We start from the raw sequence: 24,508 nt of genomic DNA, 5'->3' as shown, positions 1-24,508 counted from the left end.
GCTCAAACTCAAGTTTGAGCCTCTCTTTGAGTTTGAGCCTCTACTTGTGTGTGTCAAGGCCATTTCTTTTCTTCTATTTAAACTATCTCTCTCATTCACACATGACCAAAGTGAGCATGGTAAAAAATAAACTACTTAGCCACACACCACTTCTTTTCTTCTATTTTAAGATTTCTCTACTTGTGTGTGTCAAGGCCATGTGTCTTGAGGCTCAAACTCAAGTTTGAGCCTCTCTTTGAGTTTGAGCCTCTCTTCCAATGCTTGAGTTGATGGGAAGTCTTATGAGGCTCAAACTTGAGTTTGAGCCTGTCTTACACTTTTGTGTATCAAGGACATTTCTTTTCTTCTAACTATCTCTCTCATTCACACATGACCAAAGTGAGCACGTTTGTGTGTGTCAAGGCCATGTGTCTTGAGGCTCAAACTCAAGTTTGAGCCTCTACTTGTGTGTGTCAAGGACATTTCTTTTCTTCTATTTAAACTATCTCTCTCATTCACACATGACCAAAGTGAGCATGGTAAAAAATAAACTACTTAGCCACACACCACTTCTTTTCTTCTATTTCAAGATTTCTCTACTTGTGTGTGTCAAGGCCATGTGTCTTGAGGCTCAAACTCAAGTTTGAGCCTCTCTTTGAGTTTGAGCCTCTCTTCCAATGCTTGAGTTGATGGGAAGTCTTATGAGGCTCAAACTTGAGTTTGAGCCTGTCTTACACGTGTGTGTCAAGGACATTTCTTTTCTTCTATGTAAACTATCTCTCTCATTCACACATGACCAAAGTGAGCAAGTTTGTGTGTGTCAAGGCCATGTGTCTTGAGGCTCAAACTCAAGTTTGAGCCTCTCTTTGAGTTTGAGCCTCTCTTCCAATGCTTGAGTTGATGGGAAGTCTTATGAGGCTCAAACTTGCGTTTGAGCCTGTCTTACACTTTTGTGTGCCAAGGACATTTCTTTTCTTCTATTTAAACTATCTCTCTCATTCACACATGACCAAAGTGAGCATGGTAAAAAATAAACTACTTAGCCACACACTTCTTTTCTTCTATTTCAAGAGAAATCTCTTACCTCCCAAACCGGTGCACCACAATCAAGCAAAGAGCTATTGTTTCAATGGCTGAGAAGTTGATAAGCCCCTAACCTGCTTCATTTGCCAGTGAGATAAGAGAAGAAACATAGTGCATGCATAAAGGTAAGCAATTTCTCATTCACTATGTATATTTTTTGTTATTATATGTATGTTAGATAATGAGATATAAAGAATAGAGAGAGAGGACTGTGTGAGAGAGTGGATTTAGTTTTGCGAGATAAAGAATAGAGAGAGAGGACCGTGTGTGTGATAGAGTGCTTTTAGTTTTGAGAAGCATTACCTTAGCAAACCTTAGAAGCAAACCTTAGAAGCAAACCTTAGCAAACCTTAGCAAACCCTAAACCTTAGCAAACCTTAGCACGTGTTCAAAGAGAGATGTGAGCTATAGGTGAGCTATAGTGCGGCTTAAAAGGTGGCTTCAAGGAGGCTTCAAGGTGAGCTTTAGTGGTGGCTTCAAGGCTTACAACCTCTTACAACTTCAGGGTGGCTTCCTCTAGCTACAAGGTCGGCAGCAAGGCTTCCTCTAGCTACAAGGTCGGCAGCAAGGCAGCGTAAGCAGCAAGGCCGGTAGCAAGGCAGCGTAAGCAGCAAGGCCGGCAGCGTAAGCAAGGCCGGCAGTGTAAGCAATGGTGTAAGCAACAATGGTGTAAGCAAGGCCGGCAGCGTAAGCAATGGTGTAAGCAAGGCCGGCAGCGTAAGCAATGGTGTAAGCAACAAGGCCGGCAGTGTAAGCAATGGTGTAAGCAGCAAGGCAGCATAAGCAATGGTGTAAGCAGCAGCGTAAGCAGCAAAGAAGCGTAAGCAACGGCACAAGCAATGGTGTAAGCAGCGTAAGCAACGGCACAAGCAACGGCAGTGTAAGCAACAGCAACGTAAGAAGCGTAAGCAACGGCAGCGTAAGCAAAGAAGCGTAAGCAAGGGCGAGGGCGGCAGTACAAGGGGAAAAAATAAGGCCTCTCATTTTCAGCATTCTGCATCTTTAATGCATTCAATACCTTTAATGCAATCAATTTCATATGAATTGAATTTTGAACCATATGAATTGACATATATATAATATACATAACCCATCATGTATATACATATAAAAAACACACTTATAACACTATAATGCACACGTACACACATATAACACTATAACACACACGCACACACATGCACATACACACGTACGTGCACACACATATAGGTGTTCATAAATATACGTACATACGCACATGAGTACATGCATAAACACACATATACACATAATTATAGTTATATATATTAATATATATAGGTATATATATATATATAGTTATAATTATAGTTATAGTTATAGTTATATATATTTATTTATAATTATAGTAATAGATATATATGCGAATATTTTTCAAAAAAAGGGCAAGTGAATTAATAAAAAAGGGAGAATCCGATACATAGACCACGTGTCAACACGTGCTTAGTGGTTTCCTATTGGCTTGGTACACAGTTTTGCATGCGAGCATGATGCCAGAAATACCTCTCTTTCATTCGTGTCGCCGGGTGAGGGGGGTCTCTTCCATGGCTGGAGGCCTCTCTATTCTCTCTGTGCAGCAGTTTGGGAGGCTCTTCCTCCTGCCGCTTTCTTTCCTTCCTGTCGCCGGGTGTGGGGGGTCTCTTCCGTGGGCTGGAGGCCTCTCTATTCTCTCTGCGCAGCAGTTTGGGAGGCTCTTCCTCCTGCTGGCAGGGGCTACTCGGATTTCTACACTCTGGCTTGCGAATATTAATATAGATTAAAATCATATTTATTTAAAAAAGTAACATTTATATTATGGCTCAATCTCAGGTTTAAACCTCCTGAGATTGAGCCTCCATTTAAGAAACATGAAAGTATATATTAAAATTATAAAAAGAATATAACACACACACACACACACATAGTTATAGTTATACATATTAATATATATAGGTATAGATATGTATATTCATATGAATATAGATATAGATATGTATATTAATATGAATCTAGATCTATATATATATATATATATGAATGGTTGTCCATGGTGTTTCGGCTTAGTCTTAGGTTTGAGGCTCGATCTTAAGTTTAAGCATCCCTTCAAGAAACATGGAAGTCAAGGTTAGGGAGCATACAGTTGGTGATCCAACGAAGCCATAAAGTGTGAGTCCCAAGCTTGGGCTCAATCTTAGGTTTGAGGCTCAATCTCAAGTTTGAGTCCATGGTGCTTTGGCTGAGTCTTAGGTTTGAGGCTCGATCTCAAGTGTGAGCATCCCTTCAAGAAACATGGAAGTTAAGGTTAGGGAGCATATGGTTGGTGATCCAACCAAGCCTTTTAGCTTTAGTCTCAAACTTGGGCTCTATCTTACATTTGAGCCTCAATCTTATGTTTGAGACTCGATCTCAGGGGGTGAACATCCCTTCAAGCAACATGAAAGTCAAGATTGAGGAGCATACATAACGTTTAAGTCCCAGGCTTGGGCTCAATCTTAAGTTTGAGTCCCAGGCTTGGGCTCAATCTTAAGGTTGAGTCCCAAGCTTGGGCTCAATCTTAGTCTTAAGTTTAAACCTCTCTTAATTGTCTATGTAATGTCTCTTAAGGCCCAATCTCATCTGCAAGCCATGTCAATCTTAGGTTTGAGTCTCGGGCTTGTGCTCAATCTTAGTCTTGAGTTTCAGCCTCTCTTAATTGTGTGTGTAATGTCTCTTGAGGCCCAATCTCATGTACAAGCTATGTCAATCTTAGGTTTGAGTCCCAGGCTTGGGCTCAATCTTAGGTTTAAGTCCCAGGCTTGGGCTCAATCTTAGGTTTGAGTTGTAGGCTTGGGCTCAATATTAAGTTTGAGTCCCAAGCTTGGACTCAATTTTAGTCTTGAGTTTGAGCCTCTCTTAATTGTGTGTGTAATGTCTCTTGAGGAGCATACGTAATGTTTAAGTCCCAGGCTTGGGCTCAATCTTAAGTTTGAGTCCCAGGTTTGGGCTCAATCTTAAGGTTGAGTCCCAAGCTTGGGCTCAATCTTAGTCTTAAGTTTAAGCCTCTCTTAATTGTGGTTGTAGTGTCTCTTGAGGCCCAATCTCATCTGCAAGCCATGTCAATCTTAGGTTTGAGTCCTGGGCTTGGGCTCAATCTTAGTCTTGAGTTTGAGCCTCTCTTAATTGTGTGTGTAATGTCTCTTGAGGCCCAACTCATGTGCAAGCTATGTCAATCTTAGGTTTAAGTCCCGGGCTTGGGCTCAATCTTAGTCTTGAGTTTCAGCCTCTCTTAATTGTGTGTGTAATGTCTCTTGAGGCCCAATCTCATGTGCAAGCTATGTCAATCTTAGGTTTAAGTCCCAGGCTTGGGCTCAATCTTAGGTTTTAGTCCCAGGCTTGGGCTCAATCTTAGGTTTGAGTTCCAGGCTTGGGCTCAATCTTAGGTTTGAGTCGCAGGCTTGGGCTCAATATTAAGTTTGAGTCCCAAGCTTGGACTCAATTTTAGTCTTGAGTTTGAGCCTCTCTTAATTGTGTGTGTAATGTCTCTTGTGGAGCATACGTAATGTTTAAGTCCCAGGCTTAGGCTCAATCTTAAGTTCGAGTCCCAGGTTTGGGCTCAATCTTAAGGTTGAGTCCCAAGCTTGGGCTCAATCTTAGTCTTAAGTTTAAGCCTCTCTTAATTGTGTATGTAGTGTCCCTTGAGGCCCAATCTCATCTGCAAGCCATGTCAATCTTAGGTTTGAGTCCCCGGCTTGGGCTCAATCTTAGTCCTGAGCCTCTCTTAATTGTGTGCGTAATGTCTCTTGAGGCCCAATCTCATGTGCAAGCTATGTCAATCTTAGGTTTAAGTCCTAGGCTTAAGCTCAATCTTAGGTTTGAGTCCCAGGCTTGGGCTCAATCTTAGGTTTGAGTCCCAGGCTTGGGCTCAATCTTTGTAAGATTCCTCCCCCAACCCCCTTTTTGATGTCTAGTATCTTCCCCCGTAATCAATCCCTCTTCAGAAATATAAAGACCTTGTTTCTAACTGTTTTAACCTAGAGAGAGAAAATATTCTAGAGAGAGAATATTCAGATTATGAATATTTTTGGATAGAAAAATAACTCATCTTATTAAAATAAGTTCCCCTGAAACAGAAATTCAAAAAGAATTTTCCAATGTGCAATTGGAATTAATTGGAAATAGGTATAAAGAACCTTAGTCTAAGGGCCTAGATTTTCAGAAATCTTTAGACTATGGTCCAATTAAGGTTTCTATGGGCCAATAGCATCAATCCATGTGTAGGGAGGAGATAAATCCAAATTGTAAAAGAAGATACCCAAAAATGAGTAAATGCTCACATAAGATGAAGAGTTGAAAATGTACAAGGTTTATTAGTAAATAAACTCATATGTAAGGAAGAGGAGTTCTTTAAAGGAGGTGCACATTTCACATAAGATGAAGAGTTGAAAATGTACAAGGTTTATTAGTAAATAAACACATATGTAAGGAAGGGGAGTTCTTTAAAGGAGGTGCATATTTCACATAAGATGAAGAGTTGAAAATGTACAAGGCTTATTAGTAAAAAAACTATGACACATATGTAAGGAAGAGGAGTTCTTTAAAGGAGGTGTATATTTCACATAAGATGAAGAGTTGAAAATGTACAAGGTTTATTAGTAAAAAACTATGAGCAATACAATTTTGACACATATGTAAGGAAGGGGAATTCTTTAAAGGAGGTGCATATTTCACATGCTTGAATGAGTTTTAAACTCATAAAAATTGAGATATTTCATCTCTCCTCTCTCCTCATTCAAGTCTAGTTCCAGAAAGTTAGCTTGACTGACCTAAAAATGGTCAAAAAGTGACCAAACTGACTTAGAAAATTCTAGAATCAGTTTGTTTGGTTAGGAGCTCAAATTTTCCTATAAATAGAAGCCTCCCCTTGTTGAAAAAAATATATAGAGTCTTATGCCTTGTTACTCTACTCCACCTAAGCCAAAATATATAGTGTCTTATGCTTTGTTACTCTACTCCACCTAAGCCAAATTAGATAGAGTCTTATGCTTATTACTCTACTCCACCTAAGCCAAATTAGATAGAGTCTTATGCTTTGTTACTCTACTCCACCTAAGCCAAATTAGATAGAGTCTTATGCTTGCTACTCTACTCCACCTAAGCCAAATTAGATAGAGTCTTATGCTTGTTACTCTACTCCACCTAAACCAAAATATAGAGTGTCTTATGCATTGTTACTCTACTCTACCTAAGCCAAGAGTTGTGAATTCTTTAATAATTCACTAGTTTTTGATACTTCTCTCTTTCTTCAATCCCCATTGGTGGCTCCATCAACATACTAAACCAATTGATTGGTTGGGGGCCTCTACCGTGAATAAAGAATCAAGCAAATTATAAGGTAAGTATATTGAATTTTGATCTTTCTATAATTTCTCAATGATTCTCTCTTCTCAACCCCTCTCAAGCTTGAGAAGTTTAATTGGTATGGTTTTTTAAATGCTATTGAAGTTAATTGGTGAATAGTAGTGAAGAGTTACATAATTTAATAAATTCTATAGAAGTTAATTTCCATTTATGTTTAAAATTCTAATGGTTTTTATGTAATTTCTCTCTCTCACTCAAGAAATGGTCATACTCATGAACCATTCTCAATCCAAATGAAGCTTTTCATAAAGCCTTTCCTTAATCCAAGATTAAGCTATGCTTGAGGCCAAATTAATGGCTTTTTGCTATGCTTTTAGTTTATGCACATTGATGATTCAATCCATTATGGATTGATGATCCAATTAGAGACCATTCTAATTGTTTTCTTAATGATCCAATTAGAGACCATTATGGATTGATGATCCAATTAGAGACCATTATGGATTGATGATCCAATTAGAGACCATTCTAATTATTTCTTTAATAATGAGCTTTATCCCTTAGGAAAAAAATTGAGATTTATCAGTCATAGTAGCGGAGCTATGGCAAAATTTTTATAGAAATTACGCATAAAATAAATTCATTCAAAGTATAAAAAGAGGAATTCCTACCATATTCTAGGAACTATCATCCTAGATTAATTAAAAGAATTTTATTATGCATGGGATGTGGATGTATGCATGTAGAAATAGATGTGTAGATGAGGATGTAAATGGAGATGTGGATGGATGCATGTAGATGTAGAGGTATAGATGTAGATGTGAATGGAGATGTGGATGTATACATGTAGATGTAGATGTATAGAGGTAGTTGTGGATGTGGAGGTGGATGGATGCATGTAGATGTAGATGTATAGATGTAGATGGAAATGGAGATATGGATGTATGCATGTAGATGTAATTGTGAATGGAGATGTATATGTATACATGTAGATGTAGATGTATAGATATAGATGTGGATGTGGATGGAGAAGTATGCATGTAGATGTAGGTGTATAGACGTAGATGTGGATGTAGAGGTGGATGTATGCATGTAGATGTAGGTGTATAGACGTAGATGTGGATGTAGAGGTGGATGTATGCATGTAGATGTAGATGTATAGATATGGATGTGAATGTGGAGTGGATGTATGCATGTAGATGTAGATGTATGGAGGTGAATGTGAATGTGGATGTGGATGTATGCATAGGGATGTAGATGTATGCATGTAGATGTGAATGTACGCATATAGTTGTGGATGTGTGGATGTGAATATACGATTGTGATGTGAGGGGATCTGAAGTGATGAGATGGAAATGATGTGATAGGATGAGTATACATATAAATGGAATATGGAATAAGTAATGTAGATTGAGGAGGGATAATGTGGAAAAATGAAAGTTAAAATAGAAATTGTATTGTAAACTGTTTGTAAATGCTGTTTGTAAATGCTGTTTGTAAATGATTGTTTTATGTCAAGAATGCTGGGGGGAGCATTTTGACCGTCTTGTGATTAAGGTCGTGATGAGAAAGTTGCAACTGCTGACGGGGAGTCAATGAAGGACGTCTCGCGTAGCAAGGTCGGCCGAGGTCTTGACCAGCCTCGGTGCGATTAAAATGGTGAGCTTCCGGTACGGTGGATGAGGGGCCAAGGAAGCGGCCTATGCGTGAAGCGCTAGGTTACCTGCGAAGGATCCTAGAGGGTGCTGACCATACGGTGCTCGGGCTCTGGGTTGCCTAGGATACCCACGCGTGCGTCGAGGAAGATATTGGAACAGAGTTGGAGTTGTTTTCTGAAATCGAGCATGGATCTAGTTGATTGACCTTGCTGGTCTTCAATGGATGAGTCCATGGCTCCTTATATGGATCTGTTGGTTGATCTTGCTGATCTTCAACGAGAGTCCATCTTGTTAAGTGATTATATTGCCAAGTATTATGGGCTAGGAACTATCGAAATGGCTCCTGAGCGTTCTAGTTGCCAATGATGCCATAGATACTCTGATGAAGGAATGATGGGAAATTAAGAATCAATTGGATAAATTGGAAGATGGTGATCAATGATACTATGGTTTTATTAAAGGATTGTTTTAAACTGGTTGAATCTGGTTGAAAAAAGGCAATTTCATATTGGGTGTGTGAGTGGTGTGACTAGTTTTATTTTGCATGAACATCCGGCTAGGGGGCCTTGGAACTCTTTTCCTTGGTACCCGGGACAAAACCTAACCAAATTTTTAATTGGATCCCATCACTACAGTGGTTGGGCGGTTGGCTAACCCATGGGATTGGATGGGGTTAGGCTGGACTGATGGATCCGTAAACCGAGACTCAAACTTTTGTTTTTACGATAGAAAAAAATAATAATAAATCCCGGACAGTAACTGTTCTATGGATAGGAATCAACGGCTGTGCCTCTTGAATGGGGAAAAAAGCGTTGATCCCAATGATCCAAGTGCAAGTTTCTTCCTTGAACTGACTAAGTATCTTATAGATGTAATCGGATCATCTCGATCAGAAATGATCTTGACTACGTTAGAGTAAAAAGTTATCCTGGTGGAATCGCCCGTGCTTTCCGGTAAAGGAAGTTTTTTCGGGTTCGGTTTTGGAACAACCGACGGATTAGTCTCTTATCCGGATATCCGTGGGCGAGGCCCCGAGTGTGGGACCCCTGTCCCACGCGAGAAGCGCTACTTCCGCTGCCAGTACCCCGAATCCGTTACTCGGTGGGAACAGGGATCTTACAGTTGGTATCAGAGCATTTGGTTAATAAAGATCAACTGAGAAGACAAATATGTCAAAAATTTATCAAGAAACACAAAAAGGTTATAATTGTGTGATATAATTCATACAATTTGATATTCAAACTGAAACTCGTAATTTTGGTAATTGGGTCTTCAGATGGAAGTACCGCAATTATATAGAAACCCTGACTTGCTTGAGGCCTAGACATGATAGTATTTACCTTATAATTCCAAAGGCCGTGACTACCCGTATATACCGAGAGTATACTGCAGCTCTTTACTAACAGTATATACGAGTAAATCTAAGACTTGAAATTATAAGCGTTAATGCTATCTAGATGATGATTTCGAATGTGATTGATATGATTTTTAATTCTGTTTGAGAATGAATGAATTGATTTGGATTCTGATTGAAAATGCTGATTGAAAAATGTTGATTTTTAAAAATTAGTTGAAATATAATGAAACCACAATGAGGGGGAATGGGACGAGTCCCTGTGATGATATTCATAACTAGAATGATGATAACGAATTCAGCAAATCACTATGAGATTAGTGGATTGTGCTGTCAGATTGCTACTGTTAATACTTGACCGGTAGATCAAGTTAAGGGATGTCAAATTGAGAACTTACTTGACTGAAATTTCCGTGGAGGAATGTTCCGAAGGAAACTTTTCGGTCTAATGGACCATTATCATGTTAAAGATATGAATGATATAATCTGAATGAATTGTTATTTAATGATGAGTTCTATATAAGGGATATTTATCCCAGTGTTCTGTTGGGTTGACTAGAATATAAGGAACCCCAGAATAAAATTGGATCTTAAGAAAAAGAGCTGTCCTCTACCTTGCGAGATGAGGACATCTCGCACTTTTTAAGTGGGGTAGAATGTAAGATTCCTCCCCAACCTTCGAAGCATACAGGGGTAAGAATCCTCCTTTCTGATCTTATAATTATTCCCTCTCTAAAATAAAAGAAAGTTTCTGTTTAAAAAAGGAAGACCCTTTCCCTAGAATACTTCTCAGGAGTCCCACCTGTTTTAAGGCTTTAGAATAATGAGTCCAGAAGTGAGAATCGGTGTTTTGGATACCAAGGTTTTGGTTTTCATTCGAGTACGGCCCAAAAGAAGTTCTTTATCTCTTGGGGAGTATAAGAAGTTATCCCCCAGATACTGTGACCCTTATATCTGAATTCAATGAAAGTAGGTGACTTAGCCTACAAGTTTCTTTTATTCCCTCATCTCAAAATTCTTAATGCCTTCTATAGAAAAATGTGTCAAACTCAAATCATGGAAAGACGGTAAAACTTCAGTGGCAAGTTACCGTTGGCTTCTAGGTTACGCTAGCTCCTTCCTTTATATAAGTCGTAATTTTTACTTGCCGCTCACAGTAATCTTACTCCCATCAATCTCCTTTCTTTCTTAATCTCCTTCATGGCTTGGCAACAGGAATTAGTTTTATCCCTGATGATTTCCCACCTTCAAGACGCAAGAGAGTCTGTGAAGAAAGACTTTATAGAACAGTATGAGCGCTCACTTTTTCCTCACCTAGGAACTTCTGTAGCGCAGACCAAATGGCGGACCTATCAAAACATAACTAGGGTAACACCCTGGGGTCAGCAACACTTTCGTAACAATGTCCGCTTGGCCATGGTTATTGAAGCTTTGGGTTTGGGTCCCCGATACTACTGTGTCATGAGATCAAGGCATCTTGGGTTTTCTGAGCGGGTCTTTTTACTGGCATGTTTTCTTCCTCATGAGAAGATATGCCTTTACCCCGTTTTTGGCTTGCCTCTCAGAGGTCCTTTTGTTAGATCACCTCATACCACTGAGATAGGTGCGGCAATAACCAGCAGAATCATTCCCATAGATGAGTTACCCTATACTTGTGCAGCTTGTGAGGACTGCTTTTGTGACCATATGATGGATGGGCTTATGGAAGTGTAAAGAATTCTTCTATCTTTACTGTATAAGTCCCGTGAATGAATAAAGTTTAAATCTTGTTCTTATTTTGAATCTTGCTCTCTTTAAGACTTTTCTTGGTGGTTAATCTTGATTAAAAATTTTCTCTAAGTCTCATATTCGTGCATCTTGCGAAATTATCCCAAGTTGCGAGATGAGGACATCTCGCGTTTTTTAAGTGGGGTAGAATGTAAGATTCCTCCCCCAACCCCCTTTTTGATGTCTAGTATCTTCCCCCGTAATCAATCCCTCTTCAGAAATATAAAGACCTTGTTTCTAACTGTTTTAACCTAGAGAGAGAAAATATTCTAGAGAGAGAATATTCAGATTATGAATATTTTTGGATAGAAAAATAACTCATCTTATTAAAATAAGTTCCCCTGAAACAGAAATTCAAAAAGAATTTTCCAATGTGCAATTGGAATTAATTGGAAATAGGTATAAAGAACCTTAGTCTAAGGGCCTAGATTTTCAGAAATCTTTAGACTATGGTCCAATTAAGGTTTCTATGGGCCAATAGCATCAATCCATGTGTAGGGAGGAGATAAATCCAAATTGTAAAAGAAGATACCCAAAAATGAGTAAATGCTCACATAAGATGAAGAGTTGAAAATGTACAAGGTTTATTACTAAATAAACTCATATGTAAGGAAGAGGAGTTCTTTAAAGGAGGTGCACATTTCACATAAGATGAAGAGTTGAAAATGTACAAGGTTTATTAGTAAATAAACACATATGTAAGGAAGGGGAGTTCTTTAAAGGAGGTGCATATTTCACATAAGATGAAGAGTTGAAAATGTACAAGGCTTATTAGTAAAAAAACTATGACACATATGTAAGGAAGAGGAGTTCTTTAAAGGAGGTGTATATTTCACATAAGATGAAGAGTTGAAAATGTACAAGGTTTATTAGTAAAAAACTATGAGCAATACAATTTTGACACATATGTAAGGAAGGGGAATTCTTTAAAGGAGGTGCATATTTCACATGCTTGAATGAGTTTTAAACTCATAAAAATTGAGATATTTCATCTCTCCTCTCTCCTCATTCAAGTCTAGTTCCAGAAAGTTAGCTTGACTGACCTAAAAATGGTCAAAAAGTGACCAAACTGACTTAGAAAATTCTAGAATCAGTTTGTTTGGTTAGGAGCTCAAATTTTCCTATAAATAGAAGCCTCCCCTTGTTGAAAAAAATATATAGAGTCTTATGCCTTGTTACTCTACTCCACCTAAGCCAAAATATATAGTGTCTTATGCTTTGTTACTCTACTCCACCTAAGCCAAATTAGATAGAGTCTTATGCTTATTACTCTACTCCACCTAAGCCAAATTAGATAGAGTCTTATGCTTTGTTACTCTACTCCACCTAAGCCAAATTAGATAGAGTCTTATGCTTGTTACTCTACTCCACCTAAACCAAAATATAGAGTGTCTTATGCATTGTTACTCTACTCTACCTAAGCCAAGAGTTGTGAATTCTTTAATAATTCACTAGTTTTTGATACTTCTCTCTTTCTTCAATCCCCATTGGTGGCTCCATCAACATACTAAACCAATTGATTGGTTGGGGGCCTCTACCGTGAATAAAGAATCAAGCAAATTATAAGGTAAGTATATTGAATTTTGATCTTTCTATAATTTCTCAATGATTCTCTCTTCTCAACCCCTCTCAAGCTTGAGAAGTTTAATTGGTATGGTTTTTTAAATGCTATTGAAGTTAATTGGTGAATAGTAGTGAAGAGTTACATAATTTAATAAATTCTATAGAAGTTAATTTCCATTTATGTTTAAAATTCTAATGGTTTTTATGTAATTTCTCTCTCTCACTCAAGAAATGGTCATACTCATGAACCATTCTCAATCCAAATGAAGCTTTTCATAAAGCCTTTCCTTAATCCAAGATTAAGCTATGCTTGAGGCCAAATTAATGGCTTTTTGCTATGCTTTTAGTTTATGCACATTGATGATTCAATCCATTATGGATTGATGACCCAATTAGAGACCATTCTAATTGTTTTCTTAATGATCCAATTAGAGACCATTATGGATTGATGATCCAATTAGAGACCATTATGGATTGATGATCCAATTAGAGACCATTCTAATTATTTCTTTAATAATGAGCTTTATCCCTTAGAAAAAAAATTGAGATTTATCAGTCATAGTAGCGGAGCTATGGCAAAATTTTTATAGAAATTACGCATAAAATAAATTCATTCAAAGTATAAAAAGAGGAATTCCTACCATATTCTAGGAACTATCATCCTAGATTAATTAAAAGAATTTTATTATGCATGGGATGTGGATGTATGCATGTAGAAATAGATGTGTAGATGAGGATGTAAATGGAGATGTGGATGGATGCATGTAGATGTAGAGGTATAGATGTAGATGTGAATGGAGATGTGGATGTATACATGTAGATGTAGATGTATAGAGGTAGTTGTGGATGTGGAGGTGGATGGATGCATGTAGATGTAGATGTATAGATGTAGATGGGAATGGAGATATGGATGTATGCATGTAGATGTAATTGTGAATGGAGATGTATATGTATACATGTAGATGTAGATGTATAGATATAGATGTGGATGTGGATGGAGAAGTATGCATGTAGATGTAGGTGTATAGACGTAGATGTGGATGTAGAGGTGGATGTATGCATGTAGATGTAGGTGTATAGACGTAGATGTGGATGTAGAGGTGGATGTATGCATGTAGATGTAGATGTATAGATATGGATGTGAATGTGGAGTGGATGTATGCATGTAGATGTAGATGTATGGAGGTGAATGTGAATGTGGATGTGGATGTATGCATAGGGATGTAGATGTATGCATGTAGATGTGAATGTACGCATATAGTTGTGGATGTGTGGATGTGAATATACGATTGTGATGTGAGGGGATCTGAAGTGATGAGATGGAAATGATGTGATAGGATGAGTATACATATAAATGGAATATGGAATAAGTAATGTAGATTGAGGAGGGATAATGTGGAAAAATGAAAGTTAAAATAGAAATTGTATTGTAAACTGTTTGTAAATGCTGTTTGTAAATGCTGTTTGTAAATGATTGTTTTATGTCAAGAATGCTGGGGGGAGCATTTTGACCGTCTTGTGATTAAGGTCGTGATGAGAAAGTTGCAACTGCTGACGGGGAGTCAATGAAGGACGTCTCGCGTAGCAAGGTCGGCCGAGGTCTTGACCAGCCTCGGTGCGATTAAAATGGTGAGCTTCCGGTACGGTGGATGAGGGGCCAAGGAAGCGGCCTATGCGTGAAGCGCTAGGTTACCTGCGAAGGATCCTAGAGGGTGCTGACCATACGGTGCTCGGGCTCTGGGTTGCCTAGGATACCCACGCGTGCGTCGAGGAAGATATTGGAACAGAGTTGGAGTTGTTTTCTGAAATCGAGCATGGATCTGGTTGATTGACCTTGCTGGTCTTCAATGGATGAGTCCATGGCTCCTTATATGGATCTGTTGGTTGATCTTGCTGATCTTCAACGAGAGTCCATCTTGTTAAGTGATTATATTGCCAAGTATTATGGGCTAGGAACTATCGAAACGGCTCCTGAGCGTTCTAGTTGCCAATGATGCCATAGATACTCTGATGAAGGAATGATGGGAAATTAAGAATCAATTGGATAAATTGGAAGATGGTGATCAATGATACTATGGTTTTATTAAAGGATTGTTTTAAACTGGTTGAATCTGGTTGAAAAAAGGCAATTTCATATTGGGTGTGTGAGTGGTGTGACTAGTTTTATTTTGCATGAACATCCGGCTAGGGGGCCTTGGAACTCTTTTCCTTGGTACCCGGGACAAAACCTAACCAAATTTTTAATTGGATCCCATCACTACAGTGGTTGGGCGGTTGGCTAACCCATGGGATTGGATGGGGTTAGGCTGGACTGATGGATCCGTAAACCGAGACTCAAACTTTTGTTTTTACGATAGAAAAAAATAATAATAAATCCCGGACAGTAACTGTTCTATGGATAGGAATCAACGGCTGTGCCTCTTGAATGGGGAAAAAAGCGTTGATCCCAATGATCCAAGTGCAAGTTTCTTCCTTGAACTGACTAAGTATCTTATAGATGTAATCGGATCATCTCGATCAGAAATGATCTTGACTACGTTAGAGTAAAAAGTTATCCTGGTGGAATCGCCCGTGCTTTCCGGTAAAGGAAGTTTTTTCGGGTTCGGTTTTGGAACAACCGACGGATTAGTCTCTTATCCGGATATCCGTGGGCGAGGCCCCGAGTGTGGGACCCCTGTCCCACGCGAGAAGCGCTACTTCCGCTGCCAGTACCCCGAATCCGTTACTCGGTGGGAACAGGGATCTTACAATCTTAGGTTTGAGTCGCAGGCTTGGGCTCAATATTAAGTTTGAGTCCCAAGCTTGGACTCTATTTTAGTCTTGAGTTTAAGCCTCTCTTAATTGTATGTCAATCTTAGGTTTAAGTCCCAAGCTTGGGCTCAATCTTAGGTTTGAGTCCCAGGCTTGGGCTCAATCTTAGGTTTGAGTCGCAAGCTTGGGCTCAATATTAAGTTTGAGTCCTAAGCTTGGACTCAATTTTAGTCTTGAGTTTGAGCCTCTCTTAATTGTGTGTGTAATGTCTCTTGAGGAGCACACGTAAAGTTTGAGTCCCAGGCTTGGGCTCAATCTTAAGTTTGAGTCCCAGGTTTGGGCTCAATCTTAAGGTTGAGTCCCAAGCTTGGGCTCAATCTTAGTCTTAAGTTTAAGCCTCTCTTAATTGTGTATGTAGTGTCTCTTGAGGCGGCCCAATCTCATCTGCAAGCCATGTCAATCTTAGGTTTGAGTCCCGGGCTTGGGCTCAATCTTAGTCTTGAGTTTCAGCCTCTCTTAATTGTGTGTGTAATGTCTCTTGAGGCCCAATCTCATGTGCAAGCTATGTCAATCTTAGGTCTGAGTCCCAAGCTTGGGCTCAATCTTAGGTTTGAGTCCCAAGCTTGGGCTCAATCTTAGGTTTGAGTCGCAGGCTTGGGTTCAATATTAAGTTTGAGTCCCAAGCTTGGACTCAATTTTAGTCTTGAGTTTGAGCCTCTCTTAATTGTGTGTGTAATGTCTCTTGAGGAGCATACGTAAAGTTTAAGTCCCAGGCTTGGGCTCAATCTTAAGTTTGAGTCCCAGGTTTGGGCTCAATCTTAAGGTTGAGTCCCAAGCTTGGGCTCAATCTTAGTCTTAAGTTTAAGCCTCTCTTAATTGTGTATGTAGTGTCTCTTGAGGCCCAATCTCATCTGCAAGCCATGTCAATCTTAGGTTTGAGCTCTCCACTTGCTCTTAATCACCCAATCTCATGTTGGAGGCTCAAGTGTGTGCTTCTAAATAAAGTTTATTAGAATGTCTAAGTTCAAACTCAAGTTTGAGCCCGAATACCTACTCCTTAAAACTACCTTCTTTGATACTACTTTGTAATACTTCCTGCCTAGTAGAAAAGGTGGATTTTATAAGTATACAAACTAAGGTTTAATTTCATGTTTGAGACTCTGGACATTATATGTTTTTATCAATTCAAAATTTTATCATTAATTATGTTATTTCTTTGTTGCTAACATAGTCTAATGGTGATTCAAATGTAGGTTCACATGATGTGGATCAAAGGAGATAAAGTTTTTCTTCTTCAAGGAACCTCAAGGAAGGGACGTGGAATCATTTTCTCCAATGATCCTGCAGAATTTTGTGGCACCGTTGAGATCGGCGATGCATGTGTTTCTATTCATGTTATGGAAAGTTTAGAGGATATGTGTACTCTTCCATTTCCAACAATGGGGGCTAGTACCATGGGTGAAGCTGTTGGAAGTACTATTAAATGGCCAGTTCACATGTTAGTTCACGATGGACCAAAGGACAAAATGGACTCAAGAGGATGCCCAAAAATCATTGAGCAAAAAAGCATCACCCACTTGACTTGATGGTGGGAAGAGATTCTTGGAGAGAGAAGAGGGTATTTATATGGAATGAGCATAAAACTGAAAAACTTGGAGATGGGGTGATTCTCTTTGTTCACTCTTATGAGGCTATCAACTTCAAGGATCTAGGAGAAACCCACCTCGGCATCATAATTGAAAAGCCATTGTCAATAGGAACATCTTTAAATACTACATCAAACTTACCCCATATCAATTTGATTAGTTGGCCCATAAAGCAACTTACCTTTGAGAATGGAGAAGAATTACAACTACTTGAAACTCATGATGCAGATGTACATGATGGTAGTGATAATCTTCATGACTTTCATTATCAATCGAGCAATGAAAATGGTTGTACTAAGGAGGGTGATACAGACGATAATAGCAGTTCAGGGCAAGAAGAATGTGATGGAGAGGATAACGCCACCAGCAATGAGAACACTCTATGTTTGCCTCAAAAAAGAAGGTACGTAATGAAAATCAGGGAAACAAGGAAGACTAACAAGAATGTAGCCTTTTCTACAAAGTGCAATCGTGAAGATGTGTACAATGTTGCAACAACCATTGATTGTTGTGCAAACAAATGTTGCCAAATGGCTGATAGACGGAAAGTTCTGCAAACAAGGTCAGACTTTTGGGGTCAAAACTACTCAAACAGGTCAACCTACATATATGATAGTATGAACATGGCATTTGGTAAGGAAGCAAATGAGGAGTGTTTTAACTTCATGTATGATGGAAGAAAAGTTTGCAGCACAGCATGGTACACTGTACATGGAATTACAAAGACTACTTTCTGCAGATATAGAAGAAGATATATGCAAGGATCAAGGAATGTGAGTCATGGGAACAATGCAATCATCCGAAAAGGTTTGACACATGTGGAGATAGGGAAGGCAATTATACAAGATTTCATAGATAATAATGCTGAGAAAATGCCTCATAAGTCTAGGACATCTATGTATGGAACTCGTGAGACACAAAAAGTTCTTCCAGCAATGTATAAACAAGTGGATATCTTACGTGAAGTTAATGCATCACTCAACTCTTTGGGATATAAAGGGCTTTCACAGCCCACATTTTCTCGAATGTGGAATACAGTTTTCAAGATGATCACTCTCTCCAAAACTAGCACATTCTCAAAGTGTGATATATGTACATCTATAAAGCTCAAACTGGAGTCAACAAAGAACCAAGAGGAGCGTGCTAAGTACTTCATACAGAGACGGGTGCATATGTTGCAACAAATGAGTTGTAGAAATGTCTACTATGCTTGGAGAATGTACTCAGAGATGTATCCGAAAAAATATCTATGCATTATTCATGACAAAATGGATCAGAAGAAGACTTGCATACCACGAGTGACTCCAGTTCCTAAGTCACTTAACCAAGTGATGTCTCTTCCAATATCCTTAACAGGAATGCTCACACATGGTCATGGTCAAAATGCTTATGGACACTTTGGAGTGGGTTTATGGCCAAGCGATCCCAACTTCACAATTGCTTCTTTGTCCAAGTGTCTTAGAAACTTGGAGAGAATGGATTATCACATGTACGGTGATTTGATATGTGATGGTACCACTCCTCAGACATCACATAATATTTTTGAATGCTTGATGTCTAGAATGGCATTAGATCATCACATGAAGATAAAAAATGAGAAAAATTTGCTTTGTATCTCAAAAGATGTTACAAATGCAGAGGTGCAAACAAATGCTGCTATGCATGAGGAGAATCAAGCCAATAATCAAATGGTGCAATGTGTTGCAAATATGGAGGCAAATGAGAGTACACAAACAAATGATGTCACATTAGAGGATGTTGTGGACACATTTAAGATGTTGCCAAAGACATTGTTGCTTCAGTTGGATAACTGTGGATCTGAGAATAAGAATCGATATGTATTCGCATACTTATCTTTACTGGTGGCAAAAGGAGTTTTTGAGATGGTGCAATTGGGCTTTCTTATGGTGGGACACACGCATGAGGATATTGATGCATTGTTTAGTCGCTTTTCAGAGAATCTTAGAACAAGCCAGACATTCAGCTTTCCTCACTTGATGCAAAGTTCTAATGAGTGTACAAGCATGAAACCAACACCTTTTCTTATGAAGGAGGTGCCAGACTTCAAAGACTATGTAAAAGGCTACTTACATGAAGGAGCAGATAGACTAGTGGGTCATTCAAAGCCATTGCAATTTAGATTTTACATGAATGATTCCGTACCATTGATGCAATACAAGATACACCCCAAATCAAGTGAGTGGTTGCCTGAAAATGGAATTGAGTTGTGGAAGCGTAATGATGCAGGGACACCTATGATTCCTCAAGGGGTTCCAAAGGTTGTGCCTATTTTTGAATATATAAAGGATAATATCCAAGTTGTACAAGGCTTGAATACCTTTGTGAACTGGTGGAAAAGCTTTGTAGAAACTAAAGGAGATGATTCAGCTTATGCAAAATGGATCAAGCTTGTCATTGAGTATTGGGAAAACATGGTTATTTCCTTGAATACGGCAAATGTGCAGTAGAACACTTTCTGTCATGACTTCTGGCCTAAAAGTATGTCTTCAAGGAATGCTTTCATTGATGACAACAACAAAGATGAGGAGCCAATTGGAATAGAGGAAAATGAAGGACACTATTGTGGACCAGCACGTTATAAGCCAAGGGAGGAATTCAAACCAGAAGTTGATGTGATAAAAGATAACTTTCTTCTTGTGCGACCAAGTGACACAATATATCCAATATGGTTAGGGGTTGCAGTTTCAGATGTGGATATGGAGAAAGACTCACTAAACTATATGAGAGTGAAGATTCAATATTGGGCTCCTATCACAAGAAAGAAGAATGTGAGTGATGCAGAAGCATATGTAGATTGTTGGAAGAAGCATTGGAGGTGCAATGAAAATGATCCTCAACGTTGGGAGCATGTTAGCAGCATTATCTGGAGTTGGGCACCAAGGAAGGGACAAAAAGTAAATAGGATAAAGATTCCAAAAACAATTATCTCAAAGACTCAAGAAAGTTTGAATATTAAAGAGAACACTAATGACGATAAAAGTGAGGAGGAAGATGAGGATTAAACACTTTTCATGATGTTTTTTGAGACAGCTTTGAAGACATGTACTACCGCTCAAATTAAAGTTTTCTACATGATTTTAATGTTCAAGGTCATTCTTCTTTTGAAGACTTTTTTTTCACAAATACTTTTTAGGGATAAATACAATCCATCTCTCTCTGTCTCTCTCTCTGTCTCTCTCTCTGTCTCTCTCTCTCTCTCTTGCAATAATCAATTTCAAACAAATTAAGAAAAAAACTTATTTTTTCTAATATCTTGACCTTCATATTAAATTTATTTAAAATTATAAAAAATTAATTCATTTAAATATTTTAATAAAAGAAAAAATATTCTTTAAATTAAAAAATATAATGAATATTAATATTTGTAACTAAACTAACTAAAATCTTCACTCTTCATTATTTCTCTCTCTGTCTCACATACACACACACACATCCAAACGTTAAGGGTTCAAGTTTCATGGGAATCACACAAGAGATTCTTCTCTCATTGATAAAACATTCCTATTTCAAAATATAAAGAGCAAGACATTCTTGCTTAGCATTCTTGCTTGTGTGAATCTTAGAAAGTCTCTTACTCATCTCAAAAACACATCTCAAATTTTTAAATACTAATCAAGGAGATTGGTGCCACAATTCTGAATTTTTTCCAAAATTCCTAAATTAGTGTTCTAGAGAAAGAAAATGTCTAGAGGAAGGTAATTCAAAATTGAGATATTTTTGGATATAAAAATCCTCCTAGTGTCTAAAATGGTTTCCCTTGAAACACATATTCAAAAAGAAACTTCCAATGTGCAATTGGAATAAATTAAAATCAGGTAAAAAGGACCTTAGCCTAAGGGTCAAAATTTTTTGAAAATTTTGAATTAAGGTTCCTATGGACCAATTAGATTAATCCAAATGTAGGGAGGAGATAAATTGAAGAATAAAAGGAAACCCCCCCAAAAATGAGTAAATACTCACATAAGATGAAGAGTTGATTAAGGACAAGGTTATTAGTTAAAAAAAAGAAGAGATATTTAGAAGAAATGATGCATTTTTGACACCTCAGTGTGGGGGAATTCCCCTCATGAAGGAGGCGCCTATTTCACATGTGTGGTTGAGTTTTAAACTCACAGATAATGAGATATTTTCAGCTCTCCTCTCTCCTGCTTCAACTACATCCAAAAAGTAAGCAAAATTGACCTTAAAAAATGGTCAAAATTTGACCAAACTGATCTGGAAAATTCTAGAATCAGTTTGCTTGGCTAGAGGCTCACTTTTTCCTATAATTAAGCCTTCCCCTTTGTAAATGGTTAATAGTGTTTTATGCACTGTTACTCTACTCCTCCCAGAGCCAAAAACAGTGAATTTATTGATAATTCATTAGTTTTTGACCATTTCCTCTTCAAAAGAATTGGTGGCCACTCTTGTTGCAAACAAGAGTAGATCCCTCAAACCATCAAGCCAAAGGAAAGCTCACAAAAATTCATGTAGAATAGAAATCTAACTTTTTCTTTATTCCATTTAATGGTTTTCTAATTTTTATTTTCTTTAAAATAAAAAATGATGCTATGCCTTGTTGGGAAGGCTTTCCCCCTCTCTTCATTTTTGAATTCAGCCTTTCTTTATCCTAGATGTGTAATCAAATTGTTAGAATTAAACTTTTCATATTGTTTCTCTTTAAAACGTGGAATTTGATTAGTTTAGAATGCTTTAAACCATTTGGGATAATTTCTAAGTAACTTGAGAATGAAAAAAATTGAAAAATGGTCAGCCATACAAAGGAGGTTATGGAAAAATTTTCTTAAATTTTGTGAAATAAGTTTTATCTTTTATTATTCAAAAAGAGTAATCCCCACCGCTTGTGTATTCTAAAAGTGTTATTTTATTCTATGCATAGAAAAATACATATTAGAAATATTTTTATAATAAAAGTGTAATTTTCATTAGAATTAATTTCTATGCATAAAAAGATGCATATTGGGAATATTTTGATTATAAAAGTGTTACTTTCATCAAAATTGATTTTTATGCATCAATAGATGCATAAAATAAAATTTTTATTATAAAAGTGTTACTTTCATTAAAATTGAATTTATGCATAAATATTTGCATAAAAGAATTTTGTTTTTATAACAGCGTTACTTTCATCAAATTTTGATTTTATGCATAGAAAGATGCATAACGAAATTTATTTTTATTTCAAAAGAGTTATTCTCATCAATTTTGATTTTATACATAGAAAGATGCATAAAGAAATTTAATTTTATTTCAAAAGAGTTATTCTCATCAATTTTGATTTTATGCATAGAAAGATGCATAAAGAAATTTATTTTTATTTCAAAAGAGTTATTCTCATCAATTTTGATTTTATGCATAGAAAGATGAATAAAGAAATTTATTTTTATTTCAAAAGAGTTATTCTCATCAATTTTGATTTTATGCATAGAAAGGTGCATAAGGAATATTTTTTTTCAAAAGAGTTATTCTCATCAATTTTGATTTTATGCATAGAAAGATGCATAAAGAAATTTATTTTTATTTCAAAAGAGTTATTCTCATTAAAATTGAATTTATGCATAGAAAGATGCATAAAAGATTTATTTTTATTTCGAAAGTGTTATTTTCTTTAAAATTGAATTTATGCATAAACAGATTTTTATAAAAGTGTTATTTCCCACTGAAGTTGTTCTTATGCATAAATAGATGCGTAAAGAATCTTTATAACAAAAATAAGAATTCTTTTACATTATATAAATAGATATTATAAGATTTGATATGAATCAGATAGATAAGAATGAATAGAGGATGGATGTGATGAGAATAGAAGTGATGAGACTGAGAGGTAAATAGATGTGATGAGATGGGATGCGAATCACATAGATCGGAATGAATGGATGGATAGATGTGATGAGAATAGAAGTGATGAGAATGAGAGGTAAATAGATGGGATGAGATGGGATGCGAATCAGATAGATGGAAAAACACTATATTCGTGAGTTTGGGAATTTCCCAACTCCCATTTTTTGAATGCTAAAAAGGTGAGACCTGGATAACATGCCTATAAGTTTTTCAAAACCATATCATGTGACCTATTGTTGGAAAGCACTTGGAAAATGGAATCTAGTGAGCTATAGAGCGCTCAATTTGGAGTAACGGTGTTCAAGTTATGATTAATCCAAAGATTTGACCACATGTCCCAAACTTATGGAAAATTCCCATATTTCCCAATATGGTGTTGAAATGAATGGATGGATGGATATGATGAGAATGAGAGGTAAATAGATGTGATGAGATGGGATGCGAATCAGATAGATGGGAATGAATGGATGGATGGATGTGATGAGAATAGAAGTGATGAGAATGAGAGGTAAATATAATATGAATCAGATAGATAAGAATGAATAGAGGATGGATGTGATGAGAATAGAAGTGAGGATGAGAGGTAAATAGATGTGATGAGATGGGATGCGAATCACATAGATCGGAATGAATGGATGGATGGATGTGATGAGAATAGAAGTGATGAGAATGAGAGGTAAATAGATGTGATGAGATGGGATGCGAATCAAATAGATGGAAATGAATGGATAGATAGATATGATGAGAATAGAAGTGATGGATAGATAGATATGATGAGATGGGATGCGAATCAGATAGATGGAAATGAATGGATGGATAGATATGATGAGAATAGAAGTGATGAGAATGAGAGGTAAATAGATGTGATGAGATGGGATGCGAATCAGATAGATGGGAATGAATGGATGGATGGATGTGATGAGAATAGAAGTGATGAGAATGAGAGGTAAATATTGTGTGGGTAATGTGGATTGATATGGATGGATGAGTGGATAATGTGGATGGATGTGGATTGATATGGATGATGTGGATGGATGTATGGATGATATGGATTGATGTGTGGGTAATGTGGATTGATGTGGATGGATGAGTGGATAATGTGGATTGATGTGGATGATGTGGATGATGTGGATGGATGTGGATAATGTGGATTGATATGGATTGATGTGTGGGTAATGTGGATTGATGTGGATGGATGAGTGGATAATGTGATGTGAATGGATGTATGGATGTTGTGGATTGATGTGTGGGTAATGTGGATTGACGTGAATGAATGTGGATTGATGTGTGGGTAATGTGAATTGATGTGGATAGATGAGTGGATAATGTGGATGATGTGGATGGATGTATGGATGATATAGATTGATGTGTGGGTAATATGGATTGATGTGAATGGATGTATGGATGATGTGGATTGATGTGTGGATAATGTGGATTGATGTGGATGGTTGTATGGATGATGTGGATTGATGTGTGGATTAATGTGGATGGATGTATGAAAGATGTGG

Source organism: Cibotium barometz, chromosome 6 (assembly GCF_041138505.1).
Source record: "Cibotium barometz isolate CiBa-2024 chromosome 6, ASM4113850v1, whole genome shotgun sequence".
In the NCBI taxonomy this organism is placed as follows: domain Eukaryota; kingdom Viridiplantae; phylum Streptophyta; class Polypodiopsida; order Cyatheales; family Cibotiaceae; genus Cibotium; species Cibotium barometz.
The sequence above is the reverse complement of the archived record's forward strand: the minus strand, read 5'-3'. Positions refer to the sequence as shown.